The following is a 17,960-nucleotide window of genomic DNA, read 5'->3' on the forward strand; positions in this document are numbered from 1 at the left end:
GATGCTTGGAGTGGAGCTAAGTGGGTAAAAGAGAGCGAGGAGAGCACTTTGATAAGAGGCACTGCATAGGCCAGAGCCCTGGGGGTGGGAGGGAGCATGGAAGATCTAGAATCAGAACGCCAGGGGCATTGTGGGAGGCACAATGGGGGAGAGGGGTGGGCCAAGCAGTCAGAATGTGCAGCCCCCTGAAAACCTTGTCTTCACTTGGGGGGAGGGGGTGTCACTGAAGGGTTGTAAGCAATGGGCAGACAGAACAGACTGGACTGTGAATTTTGGAAAGGAACCCTGTTATCTAATAGAGTGCTGGGAAAGAGGAACGTGCTGATTTACATCTGAGAGTTTTCATTGCCTCTGAACATCCAAACTTAAAATATTAAAAAAGGTAATGACAATACATACCCAGAATTCTACTGGTGATTTTGTATCTAAAAAAATGGAGGCACAAGTTCCTCAAAATACAAGCACTCCTGTGCTTATTACAACATCATTATCAACAGCCCAGATACAGACACAACCGAATGCCAGTCAGCAGATGAACGCATACACAACATACACACACACACACACACACACACACACACACACTGGCATATTATACAGTCATGTGAAAGGACATGTGCTGCCATTTGTAAGAACATGGATGGAACTGGAACACATTAGGTTGAGTGTGATTGCAGCATGATATCATACTTGCAGATTAATTGCTTATGGTGCAATCTAAAAATGGCAAACCTAAAAACAAACAGAGATTAAAATGGTGGATACCATGGGATGGGGGTGGGGAGATAAGATTAGGATGGGTAAACATCTTGTAACAAGTATCAAATAAACCAGAGAGATCCAGGGTGCAGAATAGTAAATTCAGACCATCATGTATTTTGATCTAAGAATGTAATATGGGAAATATTATTTCTGTAATCATACTATAGTACCTAAATGTGGTCTCAAACAATACACTGTTTACTTAAAGCTACACAATGATACATGCCATATTTGACCAATGGAAAAAACAGATACTAAATAAAATGATGCTGCCAAACTGAAAAGATCAAATGTGTATCTCTGGACTTGGGTGCAATTTGGGAACACCGTCTGCTTGTTTGCTTAAAGTAGTCAGGTTTCCAGGGGATGCTAAGTCATACTTTGTCTGAAAGTGGGGAGGTAAGCCAAATATGTTTAGGAACATCTACAGTGAGTATTTGAGTAGAAATGCAGGTGCTAGGGAGGAGGAAGTAGGGGCAGCATTGGAAGAAACTCAGAGGTAACAAGCTAGGTACTTTGTCCTTTGTGAAAAATATCATTCCCCTTTACAGATGCTGCAAATGGAGTTTGCAGTGACCTACAGGGTAGGAAGAAAGGCTATCATTTTATGAGTTTCTAGGTTGATTCCACCAGTCATGCCTTCCAGAGGACATGTTTCCCTTCTATCTCTGACACTCATGTTCTTGCAGCTGCTGGGAGGAGGCCTAGTTTTAACAGGGACTATCCTGGATTTCTGTACTAGAGAGGAAGAGAAGATGAGGAAATGGAGGATTCAGAAAGGAGTGGACTAGGGAGTCACTAAGACAGGCAAGAATTTCCCCTTGGCCATTCTTCAGGGTAAGGGACAAGCTGAATGAATGTCAATAAAAAGTGAAAGTTTCTTAGACTAGCCCTGCTGGAAATAAATGAAGTCACTCGAGATCTTCAATGTGTCAATAACCAGACAGAGACAGGCCCAATTGATGGGTATATATCACTATTTTTACCAACTCTTTTCCCTCTGGGAGGTTTTGTGTATGAGAGAGGCTAATTTTGTCTAAGGGAGAGAGCTTCATTACTGTTTCTCTGAACCCAAGAGCATACTATTTCAAGAAAGCATATGGTGCCATTTAAACTCAGGCAGAATAAGAACAAGTTATAAAGAGGGCTCCTTCAACGACCCATGCAGAGAACCCAAGGGTGCCTGCCTCCTTGTTTATGGCTGAGATGAGCAATGGTGGTTAATGGGAGATAAGGTAGGATTCATGTGGTCTGTAGGAGCCTTCACACTGCCTCCTGCCACCCCTCCCCCCCCACCCCTCACAGACAGCTCGTCTATCTGTCCAGAAAAGACAAATATTATTTTGGGGTAGCACTGTAGCACTGTCCTCCCATTGTTCATCGATTTGTTCGAGTGCGCACCAGTAACGTCTCCTTTGTGAGATTTGTTGTTACTGTTTTTGGCGTATCGAATATACCATGAGGAGATTGCCAGGCTCTGACGTGTGGGTGGGATTCTCTTGGTAGCTTGCTGGGCTCTCCAAGAGGGATGGAGGAATAGAACCCGGGTCGGCCTCATGCAAGGCAAATGCCCTATTTCTTGGATGAAAGCCCACATTTAAACTTAAAAATACAAGGTTTCACTAATAATAATTAAAAAAAAATACAAGGATGAGCAAGATGATGAAAAGTTTACCTACAGCTTTCTCAACCTGATGTTTCAAAGACATCCGGATATTTCCACCTGGATCTCTTTCCTGCTGTGCGCTGTGTCACTCTGCTCCTACTACCCTTCTACCTCCCCCCTGCAAAAGTGTCTGTTTGTAGCAGATATAAGTAAACAGGGAGTGAGGTCCTTGCATTGCCCATTTACTTTGCTTGCAGGACACAGCTTTTTTTTTCCAATTAAATTTTTTTCCCATTAATTTTTTTCAATTCTGGTTAAATTTTGAAGATACAGATTTTTTTTATTTCTCAGAAATGGATAGGAGGAAGCCAGTATTCCCAGTGATGAACAGTTGGCCCAGGCTAATGGTGTTGCTCCTTGGGAGAGGCAAAGTCTATTTCTTTGTTCTTCCTTCACTCACTGATATTCCCTGCCCAACACAGTAGGTATGTGATTTGTTACTATTCCTCCACTTCCACCCCTGATGTTAATAAAACGAGCGCATCTTAAAAATTTACATGGAAGTGTATATTCACTCAAACTTTCAAACCATCCTGAAGAAAGAAGATTATGTCTGAGAATGAGTGAAGGGCAGTTTCTCCATCAAAATGCAAGACTTGAAATGTAGATAAGTATAGTGTGATTGGTACAGGTATAGACAAATTAGTTGAAGAGCATAAATAGACTAGAAGCAGAACCCTGCATTTAGAGAGATTTTACTTTTTACAGAGCTGTCACTGCAGATGGGAGCGGGTGGGGGGTGTCATAAGGGGAAATTCATGAAATGAAGCTGTGACAGGTAGTTTTCCTTAAGAAAAATTGAAATCGAACTTCTACCTTATCATACATACAAAAATCAATTCTAGGTAATTAAATACAGATATGAGAAGCAAAACTACAAAAGTTCTAGAAAGATATACTGGAAAAAAATTTTTAAAATTTGAGTTAGGGGGCTAAAGAGATAGTACAGGATTTAAGGTGCTTGCCTAGGCTGGGGCTAATCCTAGTTCAGTCCTCACCACAGCATATAGTCCCCTGAGCACCACCAGGAGGGAATCCTTGAACAGTTAGGAGTAGACTCTGAGCATGGTCAGGTGTGGCACACCTCCTGTCTCTAAAAAAAAAAAAAAAAAAAAAGGAAAGACCAAGATGGGGATATTTATTTTAATTATATTTTTTTACATATGGTTTTGGGCCATACCCAGCAGTGTTCAGGGGTTAGTTTTGGCTCTATGCTCAGGAATCATTTCTGGCAGGCTCAGGATACCATATTGGATGGTGGGGATCTAACCTAGGTCAGCTGTATGCAAGGCATGTGCACTAGCTCCTCCTGCCTCTGAAGTGGAAATTTAAAGCAAAAGGTTAACATGTAAATTGTCTAAAAACTAAGATACTCTGTTTTCAAAGGATATCTAAATAAAGTAAAACTAGGGCCAGGGAGATAATATAGCAGGTAAGGTGCTTGCCTTACATGTAGTTAAACTCGGTTAGATCCGAGGTACCACATATGGTCCCCTACACATTGCTAGGAGTGATCTTTGTATACAGAGTAAGGAGTAAGACCTGAGTATTAATTGGATATGGTACCTCTCCAACAAAAGCCAAAAACAAACACACTCAAAACAAAAACCAAAGAAACAAAAAAAGGAAGTGAAGCTATAGGCAATAAGCTGGGGATAAGATGTTTACAACACATTATCAATTGATGTAAAACTATCCTCAAGACCATATAAACACTTTTAAGCCAATCTGAAAAGAAGAAACAATTCAACAGAAAATGGGAAAATACATGAGTAAGCAATTTTATTTTAAGAGAGAACAGAAAATCCAATAAACATAAGAAAGGATGATGAATATATTTGTGATCAAGAAATGCATATTCAACACTAGTGTTATTTTCTATCTACAAGAGTAAGACTTTAAAAGTCTGAAATGTAAGTATTACAAACTTATATAGCATAAAAATGTCTTACATTGCAGGTATAGTATAAGAATATACAAACACCTAGAAAAATGTTCCTGTGTATGTCATGTCAAATATATGCCATCTTAGGTGAATAGGCTAGTCTAGAAAAATTCTTTCAAATGTGCAATAGGAATACACAGGATTGTATTCACTTCAAAAACCTGAAAGCAGCCCAAATATCCAGTAACAGAGAAAATCTCAAATCTCTTTAGATAATTACTGTGGATCGTATCATAAATCATAAATCATATCACTGTCCTGTCCTCCCATTGCTCATCAATTTGCTCCAGTGGGCCCAGTAATGTCTCCATTGTGAGACTTGTTGTTACTGTTTTTGGCATATCAAATACGACACGAGTAGCTTGCCAGGCTTTGCCGTGTGGGCGAAATAATCTTGGTAGCTTGTAGAATAGTTTATAATTATGGAAACAAATAAACTGGGTTATTTTTTGCATCTACTTGAATGACTTATATGTTTAAAGTTTAAAACACAAGAATGGTAATCTTCAGGGTGTTGGTTACCTCTACAGGCTGGACAGTGGGAGAGGAATGGAATCATTGGAGATAGGTAAAATTCTGTTTTAAGTTGTGCTATGGGTTAAGGAGTCCTGTATCCAGGAATAGTATTTATTTATATTAAATATATTAGAATATTCTGTTTATTTAATTTAAAAAACAACAACACTTTTGGTTTGTCTCAGAAAATTCATGTACCCCAGAAGGAAAAATAACAACTTCTAAAGAAGTTGTTGTGGGGCCTAGATGGATCAGGGGTTAAAGTGAGTCAACTCTGGTTCAATCTCTGTCATTACATATAGTTCCTTGAGCACCACCAGAATTAAATCCCTGAGCATAGATCCAGAGTAGCACCCAAGTACCATAGGTTGTGGCCCAATCTAACCCTCCTGCCCCTAAAGAAAGTTGATTTTCATTAAAAAAAGAGGTAGGTACCACAGATTTTGAACATTGTTCAATCTAACAAAAAATGTTATAGGCCACTCCAATGTTTCATTGCAGAATTTTGTGTCAAAGGAGTTTCAGGATGAAGGTAATCTACTTTAAAAAGAAGTTTATGCCATGCTCTGTAGGCATTTTACCACTACAAAATGGCTACAAAGACTAGAAAGTTAAACAGCAACTTTTGTAACAAAATACATTTTGTGGAATAGGACCTACATTGCACTATTATGGAAAAAGGAAAATATTTGCCTTTTTAGGAGGGAACTTGGCTTCCCATTAGATTCTCTTTTAACCTGGCTCAGATTTTTACTTATGCACTTAGACCTACTATAGCTTTTCCTCAAATATCTTGATTTTTCAGAGTTCCTTGATTTTCCAGATTCACTAAGATTTCCAGTGAAACACAACTATGTGCTCATTATTCTTTGCCTATTTTCTATTTATTTTCAGATTTTAGTTGGATTGTGTTCCTGAGTTTTGTATCAGAGATTTAGTCATCCGTTATGAAAATGTCACACCTATCAACTTTATTAGATGATGTTGCAACTCAGAAAGTCTTTTTAAAAAACAATCCATTAATTTTTCCTAATATTATCTTATATACTTCCCTGAAATCTGCATCTCATTTGTGTTTCTCTTAAATTAGCTTTCACGAATGATTGAAGAAAAATAATCAGACATGATAATTGTGTTTTTATTTCCCATTCCCCTATTTTCTGTATTTATAACGTATTTTTCCTTTAGCTTTTAATATATTTCAATTAAGTAATAATATATTATTTATATTAAAACACGATTTAGTAAGGTCAAATCTACTAAATATTACTCTTCAATAAGGTTAAGGCTTACTACTCTACTTGTTTTTGGATAGGTAACATTTCTTTAGATCATGGTTTATATGATTTTCTTGATATTTATTCAAATTTTGCTCCATGATATATCTTAGTAACTAAGTTTCTTTTTATTAATGTATTAAGTCCCTTAGAGGTTAATATGAGTCTTTTGTTTTAGTGAAAAACAAAACAAAGCAAAAAACAATATTCTTATAAAAAATTTTAAACTAAGTAGGTAAAGGGATATTCCTGATGACCTTTCAGCATCTATATTGCAAAGCACAGTGTCCAAAGGGGATAGGGAGAGAGCGAGAGAAAGAACAAGAGAGAGAAAGAGAGAGAGAGAGAGACAGACAGAGACAGAGAGAGACAGAGAGACAGAGACAGAGAGACAGAGAGACAGAGACAGAGACACAGACAGACAGAGACAGACAGAGACACAGACAGACAGAGACAGACAGAGACACAGACAGAGATAAAGACAGAGAGAGAGACAGAGAGAGAAAGAGAGAAGAAAAGCACCTGCTATACTGCCACAGTGGCAGGCTGGGGATGGGGTAGAGGGTGATGGAAGGGAAACTGGGGACACTGGTGCTGGGAAACGTATATGGGTGGAGGGATGTGTGTTGGAGCATTCTAAGACTGAAACCTAATCATGAACAGCTTTATAAGGGTCTGTCTCACAATGATTCAATTAAAAAAATTTTTTAAAAAAATCGCCACAATGGCCCTGGTCATACTCTACCCTTTAGGAACAAGCTTCACTGAGATATTAATCTGCTGAAAACCTGTATGTGGGTTTTGTGACTGAAATCTACAGGCTTTCGTGGGGGTGGGATGGACTACCTCTACTACTGCCCTGCACTTGTGGAAACCCTGGCAATCACGTACACACCCCCAATTTGTCACACAGTTAAGAAAAAAAGATACTCTAGTTGTACCTTCCTGATAGTAAGACTTGCTCGGAACAAACAGAATGACCTTTTAGAACTTGTATTGCAAACCACAATGCACAAAAGGAGAGAAAGATAGAGAAAGAAGAAAGATGCTTGCCATAGAGGCAGGCAGGGACAGGGGTGGTCGGGGGTGTTATGGAAAGGAACCTGGGGACATTGGTGGTTGGAAACGTACACTATTGGAAGGATGGATGTTGGAACACTGTATGACTGAAACCCAATCACAAATGCCTTTGTGATGGTCTATCTCATTTTGGTCCTATAAAAAATAAATAATAATGTGAAAGAAATGATTATAAAAGGAAAAAATTTCTTAAACTTTCTAACAGATATGTTCCTTTTATTTTATAAAAACTGAGGTTTAACACAATGAACCGATGATTTTAAGTTTAAGAAAGCAAATGCACCAGGTTTACTTTGGAGTTTGAGGGTAGAACTTGAGTTTAGAAGCTCAAAATAGTCATCTTTAAAATAAATCTTTAAATTAATCATACTAACTTACTCTATGTTTCTTATACACAAGTTCTAGGCACCCTCTTTAAAATAAATACACCAATGATATTCTGAAAAAGAGTTTCTCTCCCCGTGTCTATAGAACTGTGATTCTGGCCCTCAACAGAGCCATTGTTTTCACTATTACTTTCTATTATGATTTTTGTTGGTGTGCTCCCCTATTTTGTTGTGAAGAAGACGCACTGCTACCGGCCGATACCGTGGCGCTACACGAGATTCTCCAGCTGCCATTACAGTGGCTGGTGCCCGAGATCACGCAGGACTTCAAGACCGACCTGTGCTCCCAGAGCTCAGCCATCATGGAGCTGCAGAAGCTGTGCGAGGCCTATCCAGTGGGGCTCTTTGAGGACACCAACCTCTGAGCATTCCCTGCCAATCGCGTCACCATTATGCCCAAGGACATTCAGCTGGTGTGCAGCATCAGCAGAGAGAGAGCATAAAGTTTACGAGGCTGAAATCTCAGGGCTGGGACAAATGGAGATGCTACTGGCGCCCACTCGAGAAATTGATGATTAATAGGATGACATGACAGTGACATTGACAGTGTTCCCCTATTTTGAGGGAACTCATTGGCCTTATCAGGAAAAGAACCTTGCCAGAATATCTGCTCGGATCTGACTTTTCTTTCATCAGGTGGAAAGAAAATATTTAATAACAATAATACAACAAAAAGTTAAAATACAGTAATTTTCAAGTAGAAAAAAAACCCAATGACAATGATTGTGTTCTGTGGGAATACTTATTAATCAATTAACATATAATTAAAAGTAATTAATATCTATTAATTAGTAAGATAATAATTAACTTTAAGACTGATTGATAAGTAATTAGTAGTTATTCATCAGTCTTACAGTCAAGCAGTCTAACTTTTCAGTATCTCTGCTAAGGTAATTCTCACTGCTACAAGTACACAAAGAGCAAAGTGAAATGACTACTCATGTAGGACTAATTTTGGGAGTATATCTACCATTTTCTCACCAGATTCATGAAAAAAAAAAAAACCCTGATGGGGGAGGGTCATTGGTATCTCTCTTGGGTAGCTGGGCTTGTACCTGGATGCCTAAGGACATGTTTTAAAAGTAAATGAACAATATCTGGGATTGGAGATATAGTAAGGGATGTGGTGCTTGCCTTGTATGTTGCTGGGCCAGGTTTGATTCCCATCACCACATATTGGCTCCCTGAGCACCCTCAGCAGTGACCTCTGAGTACTTTTAGGTGTCACCCCAACATTATTACCCTCAAATACAGACTTGTATCATTATTTCCTAACCATCCTCCCCAAGGACCCTTCTCTGCCCTGGTGAGAAGGATATACTTATACCACAATCCGTCATCTCCTTTGATATTCACTGTTCCTGGTTGTCTAGATTTTCAGAGAAATATTCTGTATTTATCTATGTTGATTCCATATTTATGCTTTTTTGATCACACCTAGCAATGCTTAGGAATTACTCCTGGCTTTGCACTCAGGAATTACTCCTGGAGGTGCGTGAGGGACCATATGGGATGCCAGGGATTGAATTCAGGTCAACTGCATGCAAGGCAAATGCCCTACCTGTTGTATTATTGTTCCAGCCCTGAAATAGTCTATATTTATACAGACATATATCACCACAGTCCTACAGTCAAGATTAATATAAAGACTCAGAGAAGATTCTAATTCAAAGTTGATGTTTGGTACATTAACTACATATTCAAAAGTAACACTTTTTACATCCTTAACAGAAGAACATAACAATTCATTAATGTCTACATGAAATGATGTTTTAGAATTGCCTACATTCTTAAAAATGATCATTATGATTGAACAATTTTACTGTATTGGATTAGTATAGGATATACTGCTATTACCAGATCATTATTTGCTTTCTTCCTTGTGGTTTTCCTCATGAAAAAGGAAAAATATATATACACTATTTCTCAAACATAATTAGTCATGAAGTATACATGTATTTAGTTCGGAAAAGTGAGAATAATATAATAAGACAGAAAATGAAAGAATCATATTAAAAAGAAGGGGTACCTCTGTGCTTTGAAGTTGGGGACAACTTGGCTAGCTTTTCTTCTTTCTATTTTTTGCCACTTCTGATGGTGCTTTGGGGTCATTCCTGGGGGCCCCTGGGGGATCATGTGGTGCTGGGGATTGAACCTGAGCCTTCCAAATGCAAAGCACTTGGACCAACCACCTGCCTCCTAGTTGTTTGTATCGAACACATTTTTTAATTATTATTATTATTATTTTGATTTTGGGTCACACCCAGCGGTGCACAGAGGTCGCTCCTGGCTCTGCACTCAGGAATTACTCCTGGAGGTGCTGAGGGGAACATATGGGATGCTGGGAATTGAACTCAGGTTGGCCACAGGCAAGGCAAAGGCCCTACTCGCTGTGCTATCGCTTCAGCTTCTTAATTTATTTTTTTCCCTTTATTTTATTTTATTTTTTTTAAAGTTGTAGATTTACAATTTTTTGTGCTTTGGTTTCAATTATACAATGATCAGATACCCATCCCTCCACCAGTGCCCATTTTCCACCACCATGGATAATATCCCTCCCACCCCCATCCCCCCATCCCCCCTGTCTCTGTGGCAGGGCAATCCCCTGTGTTCTCTCTCTCCTTTTGGGTGTTGTGGTCTGCAAAAGAGGCATTGAGTGGCAAACATGTTCAGTCCATAGTCTACTTTCGACATGCATCTCCCCTCCTGGGAGGATCCTCCAAACATCCTTTATTTGGTGCTCCCTTCTCTATCTGAACTGCCCTTTCCTCTAGGATACTCGGCTGGCCTCTAAGTTATGGAGTAATCCTCCTGGTGCTGATCTCAGCTATTCTTGGGTATTAATCTCATACTTTGTTACTTTATATCCCCCAGATGAATGCAATCTTTCTATGTCTATCCCTCTCTTTCTGACTCATTTTGCTTAGCATGATACTTTCCATATTGTACCACTTGTATGTAAATTTCATGACTTCATCTTTTCTAACAGCTACATAGTACTCCATTGTGTAGATGTACCAAAGTTTCTTTAACCAGTCATCTGTTCTTGGGCATTCAGGTTTCTTCCAGTTTCTGGCTATTGTAAAGAGTGCTGCAATGAACAAACAAGTGCAGATGTCACTTCGACTATACATTTTTGCCTCTCTGGGATATATTCCCAGGAGTGGTATTGCTGGGTAAAATGGGAGCTCAATTTCTAATTTTTTGAGAATCGTCCATACTGTTTTCCAGATAGCCTCTTAATTTATTTTAAAAAATCGAATCACACTAAGATACACAGTTAAAATAAGTTTTTCATAATTGAGTTTCACAGTCATATAATATTCCAATATCCATCTCTTCACCAGTGTAAATTTGCCTCTATGGCAGATACTTTTCTTTTTCTTCTTCTTTTTCTTCTTCTTCTCTCTCTCTCATTCTCTCTCTCTCTGTCTTCCCTTTTTTCCTTTTAGGCACTGTGGTTTGCAATTCTGTTACCAAAAGGGTATCATACATACTACTTTACATCTTTTCAGCACTGAGTTCTTGTCTGGAGTGATCATTTCCAACTATCATCATAATAGTGGTCTGTTCACTGTCCTAAATGCACTCCTCCTTCCCCCTTATGGCAAGCTTCCTACCATCGACTAGTCTTCCTTACTTTTGTTGCACTTATTTTGATGATGGCTTATGAACATCTAATTCATTTATGTTTCTTAAAAGTTTCAGAATTTTCCTAAGAAAACCATAATACCCAAAGAGTGGGGCCTGAGCAACAGTACATCAGAAAAGATGCTTGTTTGTATGCCTGAACCAGGTTTGATCCCCAGCACCACAAAACCTGAGGCAGGTTTGGGACCCTGAACTCTACCAGGAGTGATCCCTGACTCATTTCGCTTAGCATGATACTGAGTATATAGTCAAGAGGAAGACTTGAACACTCCCAGTGTTGTTTTGCCTCAAAACAAAACAACAGCAAAAAAAGAGAAAGGCATAATATCTAGAGTGAACAGTTACCAATAAGCATCATCTGCACAAATAATTAACAGTAATATGAATAAGGGCATCACCAGCATAAAGGTAAATTATTACAAGATGAAAATTGGACTCCCAACTAATTTTATTATGAAATGTCAAAATTGGTAATCAGTTTATACATTAATTTAAGAAATTCAAGTTACTGAGTCATGCAAATAATGATGGATCCTGTCCCTGCTAAAGTAATTTAAACATACTATGAGTTATCGGCAATTACTAATAAGCATTACAGTAGTTATGCTGCAGTATTACTAACAAGCATTAAATTTGATGATAAACATGAAAATATCCTAATTATGTGCTATGATTAAAAACAACTCTTGAACTTTAACAATTCAGAATCAAAATGTTTATCTAATTGTAGTTAATATAAACATCTTCAAAGTTACATGATAAATGGTTCCCTGTGCTGACATGGAGTCTTTTACCTCTAAATATATTTTCCATTGGTTCTATAAGAATTCACAAGGCCTTCCTTTTGGCTGGAACTGCCATCTTCCAGTACGTAGCAAAAATATATAGTGGGTGCCCCTCCCCTTTCCCTTTGTTTTCCCTCCCAACACAAAGGGAAAGGGAGGGGCACCCACTATATATTCTCTAGGTCTTTTAGAAAACAATGGAGTTTTTCCTTTGGCCACATACATGCAGAGCTACAAGAAAGGTGATATTGTAGACATAAAAGAATGGGCATTGTCCATAAAGGAATGCCCCACAAATGTTTCCATCACAAAACTTGAAGAGTCTACAGTGGTACCCAGCATGCTGTTGGCATTGTTGTAAACAAATGAGTCAAGGACAAGATTCTTGCCAAGAGAATTAATGTTAATATTGAGAGCATTAAGCACTCTAGGAGTTGAGACCTCTGACTGAACTGGTGAAGGAAATCAGAGAAAGAAGGAAGCTAAAGAGAAAGCTTGGGTTCAACTTATGCGTCACCCTGCCCCACCCAGAGAAGCTCACTTGGTGAGAACTAATGGGAAGGAACCTGAGTTGCTGAGCCCATTCTCTATGAATTCATTGCAGGAGAGGTGTTTGTTTAAAAATAAGGAGACTCTTGTACTATAAAAAATTTTATGAAAGCAAAATCCTAAAACATTTAAATATTGAAATAAAAATTGTAGAAAGCAGAGGGTCTTTTTCCATCCCTGCCAAATTCCCAGACTTATTTGAAAGATTAAAGATAAGAACAACCAGTAAAATATGATCTATAAAATTTTTGTGACTCTAGTGGTTCATTTTCTTTGAGAAATAAATGAGAGCAATGGAGTTATGCACGTGTATGTATGCACATGTGCATGCATGTGTGCACGTGTATGTGTATAGCAGTCTAAAATTAACATATATTATCTAAAACTATCCATTTTGCTCCTTTGGGATGGCTTGTACACAGAAATAAAGAATAGGCTGCCTTATGAAAATGGCATAAAATGGTGAAATATTACTTATTTTTATAATCTTTGACAGGAAGTAGAAATACCATTTTCAGAAACCCAGGTAAAAGACTTATTTTTATCACCTGCCAAAAGAAGAAGCATCTTTCATAAAACCGAGCACCTGCTCACAGAATTCTAAATCTGTTTACATGGACATAAGACCTCAGGTAAACTGCTGGAACAAAACAGAAATTTCCTTCTACAAGATCTTGTGGGGATGAGGGTGGAGCCATAAACATCCTACTTGTTCCACTGATATTGTGACAGTTCCCTATAGCTCAGTGGTTCCCAAATACCCACTTATATTAGATGCAAGGGGCTGGAGCGATAGCACAGCTGGTAGGGTTTTTGCCTTGCCAGTGTGGCCGACCTGGGTTCAATCCTCCATCCCTCTTGGAGAGCCTGGCATGCTACTGAGAATATCCCGCCTACATGGCAGAGCCTGGCAAGCTACCCATGGTGTATCGATAAGCCAAAAAAAAAAAAACCCAGTACAACAAGTCTCACAATGGAGACGTTACTGGTGCACGCTCGAGCAAATTGATGAACAACAGGAGGACAGTGCTACAGACAGTGCTACTAGATTCATCAGGAGTTGAAGCCCAGGCACACAGCCAGGTGAGCCCATTCTTATGGGTTCTGAGTTAGTGGGTCTGTGGTGAAGCTTGGTCATCTGCATTTTCTACATGTTCCCAGGCGAGGTAAATGCTAGGGACCATACTGTACACCACTGTTCTGGCTTTTATATCAGAAGGTTTCTACATGGCAGTCAGCCATTTAAAACTTTGGCCATTTTTGAAACCCACAAAGACCACCCTCTAAAATCTACTGGTGATAGGACTGGGGTCTGCTCTTTCTCAGAGCACTCTTGCTGCTTCACTCCTGGCCTTCCTGCTGTACTGATTTAACCTGCACTGCAAGACTCATTTTGCTCTTGTTTATTTTGGGGTCACCTCCAGCTATACTCAGGACTTACTCCTGGCTTTGTACTCAGTGATCACTCATGGTGATGCTTGAGGGACGAAATGCAGGGCCAACGATTGAAATGAGGCTCACCTGCTGTCCTCAGTTTTGTTTCTTTGAACCACCTGTGAGTTGGCTTTGGCTTTGGAGCATGTTCAGAAAAGTGCATTTCATTTATGGGGAAACTGGACACCAAGGAACAATGTAAAGGCTTAACCTAAAACCATAGGTTAGTAGGGGTAAGAGAGGTCTGGTGCAGGGTCAGGACAGAGGATGGCCAGAATTTTGAGTCAGGCTGCCTGGGTTCAGAATCCAACTTGGCTATCTCTCAGTTGTTCAAGAATAGTGAAAGAAGGGATAGAAATAGACATGATATATGTTCATTCCATTTCTGCACTATAGATGAAATTCATTGACTTGGGAATTAGAATCACAGAAATGGAGGAGTTGGTGGCAGGAATAACTGATTCATTCAGATTCAACCTGTGCAATTAGTTGGTGATGCTCAGCACAAGAATCTGTGGTTTCAGAACTCAAGATCCATAGTTTTTCTGTATAATTTAATAAGTAAAGAAAGAGGACAAGAATAAAATATAGATTAAAAACCAAACAAACCTAGTAAGTAACTTTTACATGTGCTAACTGCCATTTTACACAGACTGACTAATGTTTGTTATCAGGCTTCATTTTGTGCCTTTAGCTAATGAATCAGTTTTTCACTAATCGGATGCTATAAAGTAATTAATTCATTAAAAAAAACTCTCTACTTGCAATGAAATCAGAACAATTTGATTTCCATTTTTAAGCCAACATGAACCCCTCTTTCTCTATGACTTTGATGTTGACTCCAACATCAAAGCTAAAAAAAAGACTGGTCAACAAAAAGGAAATATTTTCAAGAAACACAAGAGGAGGATAGAGTGATAGCACAGTGGGTAGGGCATTTGCCTTGCAGGAGACTAACCTGGGTTCAATTCTCAGCATCCCATATGGTCCCCTGAGGACCGCCAGGAATAATTCCTGAGTACAAAGCCAGGAGTAACCCCTGTGCATTGCTGGATGTGACCCAAAAAGGAAAAAAAACACAAGAACTAGTTGATTAAGAAATATAAAAGTAAGTAAAGTAAAAGCAAAGGCCCTCCCGTTGATCATCGATTTGCTCGAGCGGGCCCAGTAACGTCTCCATTGGAGACTTTGTTGTTACTGTGTCTGGCATATCGAATACGTCACGGGGAGCTTGCCAGGCTCTGCCGTGCGGGCGAGATACTCTCAGTAGCTTGCCGGGCTCTCCGAGAGGGGCAGAGGAATCGAACTCGGGTCGGCCATGTTGGCTGCGTGCAAGGCAAACGCCCTACCGCTGTGCTATCGCTAAGGTGCCAGACTAAAGAAATATAAAAAACACAAAAAAATCTAGAAGATTCTATCTAAAATAAAAATTAATCGTAATATCTTGGTAAAAGTTATGGAGACATCCTTCTATTTCAAACCTTTTCTTTTTTTTTTTTTTTTGCAGGAGTAAAAACGGGGTTTATTTAGACCAGCATGCTGGGGCTCCACAGCATAGCCCAGAGTGGGCAGTGGCTGAGAGCCCCTAGCTTTTTTTTTTTTATAATGTTTTTTTTATTAGTGAAACACCATGAGGTACAGTTGTAGATTTACAATTTTTTGTGCTTGGGTTTGATTATACAATGATCAGATACCCATCCCTCCACCAGTGCCCATTTTCCACCACCATGGATAATATCCCCCCCACCTCCATCCCCCTATCCCCCCCTGCCTCTGTGGCAGGGCAATCCCCTGTGTTCTCTCTCTCCTTTTGGGTGTTGTGGTCTGCAAAAGAGGCATTGAGTGGCAAACATGTTCAGTCCATAGTCCACTTTCGACATGCATCTCCCCTCCCTCCTGGGAGGGACCTCCAAACACCCTTTATTTGGTGTTCCCTTCTCTATCTGAGCTGCCCTTTCCTCTAGAATGCCCAACTGGCCACTAAGCTATGGAGTAATCCTCCTGGTGCTGATCTCAGCTATTCTTGGGTATTAATCTCATATTTTGTTACTTTATATCCCCCAGATGAATGCAATCTTTCTATGTCTATCCCTCTCTTTCTGACTCATTTCACTTAGCATGATACTTTCCATGTTGTACCACTTGTATGTAAATTTCATGACTTCATCTTTTCTAACAGCTACATAGTACTCCATTGTGTAGATGTACCAAAGTTTCTTTAACCAGTCATCTGTTCTTGGGCATTCAGGTTTCTTCCAGTTTCTGGCTATTGTAAAGAGTGCTGCAATGAACAAACAAGTGCAGATGTCACTTCGACTATACATTTTTGCCTCTCTGGGATATATTCCCAGGAGTGGTATTGCTGGGTAAAATGGGAGCTCAATTTCTAATTTTTTGAGAATCGTCCATACTGTTTTCCAGAAGGGCTGAACCAGTGGACATTCCCACCAACAGTGAAGGAGTGTCCCTTTCTCGCCACATCCGCGCCAGCATCGGTTGCTTTTGTTCTTTTGAATGTGGGCCAGTCTCTGAGGTGTGAGATGGTATCTCATTGTGGTTTTGATCTGCATCTCCCTGATGATTAATGATGTAGAGCATTTTCTCATGTGCTTTTTTGCCATTCGGATTTCTTCTTTGAGAAAGTTTCTGTTCATTTCATTGCCCCCTTTTTGGATGGGGTTGGATGTTTTCTTCTTGTGGAGTCAAACCTTTTCTTAGATTATTTTGTTAATGTCCCTTTGTTCATCAGATAAACTATATTATAAATAAAAAGGTTAATATTTGTTCGGGCTGTAGCAATAGCACAGCAGGTAGGGTGTTTGCCTTGCATGCAGCAGACTTGGGTATGATTTCTCTGTCCCCAGAGAGGCCAGCAAGCTGTCAAGAGTATCCCGCCCACACAACAGAGCCTGGTAAGCTCCTCATGGTGTATTTGATATGCCAAAATCAGTAACAACAAGTCTCACAATGGAGATGTTACTGATGCCGGCTCGAGCAAATCAATGAACAACGGGAGGACAGTGCTACAGTGCTAGAGAATATTTGTTCATTGCAGGGAAATTAGAAATATATTTTTTAAATAGCACTTGGGAGACACACACACGAATCTCAGAACCGAGTGACTTGCTGCAGAGATGGCTTCAGATTTTGCAAGAGGCCACTTTTTCTGGGCCATTCCAGGACGTAGCAGGTGCTGTCCCTCCAACTTTCCCCTAGGAATTCTAGCAGCCGCCATCTTCTAGAACGCAATGAAAGCTTCAGGCCTCAGTGGCCGGAAACGCCAGTCCTCATTGGGAGAGGGGAGGAGATGGCCCTTCTCCTTCTCCCTCCTCCCCCTCCGTCCCTGCCCTGATGGGACTCTGAGATGACGCCACAAACTGCCACTGGCTACTTAAGTTCCCAAATGGCCATGATCCAGAGACACACACAAGAATCTCAGAACCAAACAGCTCCCTGCAGAGATCTCTTCAAACCCTAATGATTAAAATTCTAGAATTCCTAGAGCATATGACCACAACAGCAGCCAGGGGAGATTATGTTTTATCCATAAAAAGCAATACAAGACAAACTGTGTAGCACTGCCTTTTTGGCAGGTTTGAGTGGTGGTGGGACTGGTGTTTAAATATTGAATGTAACCAAAGTAGAGAGGGAGTACTGTACAAATTGTCTGCCGCACAGGCAGGGGAAGAGGTGGAATGGGGGGGTGGGTACTGGGGATTTTGGTGGTGGAAAATGTGCACTGGTGAAGGGATGGGTGTTTGATGATTGTATGATCATTGCTCAAACATGAAAAATTTGTAACTGTATCTCATGGTGAGTCAATATAAAGGGGAAAAAAAAGAAAAAAAATAAATAGCACTTGATCATAAATTTGGGTTTTTGTCCAATTTTAAAAATTGGGTAATGAAA

General features: G+C 39.7%; 1 protein-coding gene across 11 annotated transcripts in view; it reads right to left on the reverse strand.

Annotated features, from left to right (window-relative positions):
• Positions 1-17,960, reverse strand: part of MAGI2 (membrane associated guanylate kinase, WW and PDZ domain containing 2) — a 1,504,283-nt gene that overhangs the window by 93,001 nt on the left and 1,393,322 nt on the right. The window lies entirely within an intron of this gene.

Source organism: Sorex fumeus, unplaced genomic scaffold, assembly GCF_029834395.1.
Source record: "Sorex fumeus unplaced genomic scaffold, SorFum_2.1 ptg000037l, whole genome shotgun sequence".
Lineage (NCBI taxonomy): Eukaryota > Metazoa > Chordata > Mammalia > Eulipotyphla > Soricidae > Sorex > Sorex fumeus.